Raw genomic sequence first — 2,805 nt, 5'->3', positions numbered from 1 at the left:
GGGCAACCTAATAAGAGCCTAAACCTACCTGGAGAGGTGACAGATCCAAGCTCTCTTTTTGCAGTGGCCAATGAAAGAGGCAACAGCCACAAAGTGCCTCTTGGCAGGAAAATAGGAAAGATAAAATGGACTAGGATGAGCATTTCTGTGATCTCCACCTTTGGAAGTCGTCTTTGCTCCACAAAGTCACAGCCAGCCTGGAGGCTGGACTAGAGTCCCCCTGCAGGCTCTTTCCCACCAACTCTTCCAGGAGTCTGGGCACTGACCATGTGCCCTAGGAGAAAAGATTAAGGTGGAGGTGAGGGCCTCTACATCATGTGCTCACAGGACAATTTAGGTTGGAAGGGCGCTCAGGTGATCTGTAGTCCAATGCCCAGCTCCAAGCAGGGCCAGCTCTGAGGTCAGACCAGGTTCCTCAGTAAATGTCAGCATCCAGAGGGAGAGTTTAGACATGAAGCTGGCATCTAGGCCACCATTACAGAAATAGAGACGAGATCTTTGGCCAGCTCCCTGAACAGCTCCCATCAGTACGCCATGCCTCCTGAGATTCCTGGGAACATCCACCTTCTTGTCCAGAGGAGTGGCTTCCTTAGGCAAGTGTCCTGGCATAGCTCCAGAGCATGGGGTGCTTTAGGCTGGAAACAGAATTGAAACAAAGCCTCTGACTTGGGTACTATCAACTTCATTGCTAAGGGAGAGGGAGATGGAGGGATCTCAGCATTTCCAGCTTCCTGCAGAAGATTTAAGGCCTCTGAGAAAGGAGGTGAAGACAACAGTTTTGGACTAGCATAGCCTCTAGATCATTTCACTTGTGAAGGCTCTGCTTCAGTCATTGGCACCCAGAAATCTCACCTGCTTTGCCTTCCTCTCCTCCCAAAACCTGACCAAACGACATGAGGTAAGGCAGCAGAAAGGCCCTTAGGCCTCTGTGAATCAGCTGGGGGCTGGCACTTGGAGGGCTACAGTGCCATTCCATTGCACATCTCATAGAGAATCAAGCTGGGAAGTGAGTCTGCAATTCTGTATCAGTAAGGTCCATGGACAGGCAGGGCTGTGTCTATGGCTGTGTCTGGAGACCTGTACACCTCCAGCATAGATCCAGCTGGGGCTGAAACTCAGGCCTGGCTTCAATGGTCTCCTGGGCCCATGGACAGAGATGCAGGTAGAGGCCCCAGGTGAGGCTGGTCATGGCCATGAAGGCCTATGGATGCTCTCAGGACCCTGACATGGGATCCTATGGGATCCCACCTGCCCGTGCCCTCAACAGAACAAGTTCTCACTCCCTGATGTGCAGGGTCTGCTCTCTGCTCCTCCTTCCCCATTTCCCTGGGGATCTGGGAGACAACCATTTCTTTGTCACTACAGCCAAGGCTGACGCTGCTCTTCACATCCCTGACGAGTCCTTCCTCTTTTGGGCGTATCAGGTCCAGGTGAGCAGAAGACTGGATGGCTCAGTTAGAAGCAGGAGAGGGAGTTGCAAGAAGGACAAAGTGCTGCTGAGAAAGTCCCTGGGGGAGGGCAGCCTGTGACCCAGACACACTGTGGACATCATGCTGGTGGCGGACCAGCAAGGTACCAGCTCTGCAGAGAAGGACTTTGAGATCCTGGAGGACAACAAGCTGAGCATGAGCTTGCATTGCACCCTTGCAGCAAAGGCCAACAGCCTCCTGGGCTGCATTAGGAAAAGCCTTGCTGGCAGATGGAGGGAGGTGACCCTTCCCCTCCAGTCAGCCCTGGGGAGGCCCCATCTGGAGTGCTGTGTCCAGTGCTGGGCTCCTCACTACAATAAAGTTGTTGACCTACGAAAGCAAGTCCAGCAAAGGGTGACAAAGCTGTTTTAAGGGACTGCAGCATCTTTCATAGGAGGAAATGCTGAGAGATGTGGGACTGTTCAGTCTGGAGAAGAAAAGGATCTTGTTAATGTGTATAAATACCTGATGGGAGGGCCTGAAGACCGAGGAGCCAAACTCTTCTCAGTAGTTCCCAGTGACAAGACAAGGGGCGATGGACATTTTCCGTCTGAAATCAAGAAAGCACTTTTAGATTGTGAGGGTGGTCAAACACTAGAGCAGGCCGTGGAGTCTCCATTGATGGAGATATTCCAAACCCAGCTAGAGACGGTGCTGGCCAACCTGCTCTGGCTCACCCTGCCTCAGCTGGGGGGTTGGACCAGATGATCTCTAGAGATCCCTTCCAACCTCAGCTATTCTGTAAGTATAAAGGAGAAAAGTAAGAGAGAAAGAAAGGAACAACACCTAGCCTTGACAACAAATACCTTGGAATCCTGTGGAGAGGACCCATGCTGAGAAGGGGGAAACTGTCATCAGGAAGGAGCAGCAGAGATGAACCACTAGGTACTGGCTGTAACCCCCATTTCCCATCCCGCTTGTGCCTCTCAGTGCCGGAGTGAGTGGAAGAACTGGGAATTAAGCAGTAATTTGAGCCTGGTGTCATGGTTTAACCCCAGCCAGCAACTAAGCACAACACAGCCACTTGCTCACTCCCCCCCGCAGTGGGATGGGGGAGAGAATCAGAAGAGTAAAAGGGAGAAAACTCATGGGTTGAGATAAAGACAGTTTAGTAATTGAAATAAAATAAAATAAAATAAAATAAAATAAAATAAAATAAAATAAAATAAAATAAAATAGTTGTAGTACTAGTAGTAATAATATTCATAATAATCATCATAATAATAATAGACAAACATGGGTTGCATGATGCAATTGCTCCCCACCCCATCCCTGAGCAGTGGTCCCCCACCCCTGGCCAACTTCCCCCAGCTTCTGTACTGACGATGACGTCAAA

Source organism: Platalea leucorodia (assembly GCF_965183815.1).
Source record: "Platalea leucorodia genome assembly, contig: HAP1_HAP1_SCAFFOLD_24, whole genome shotgun sequence".
Classification (NCBI taxonomy): Eukaryota; Metazoa; Chordata; class Aves; order Pelecaniformes; family Threskiornithidae; genus Platalea; species Platalea leucorodia.
Note: the sequence above shows the minus strand (reverse complement) of the source record.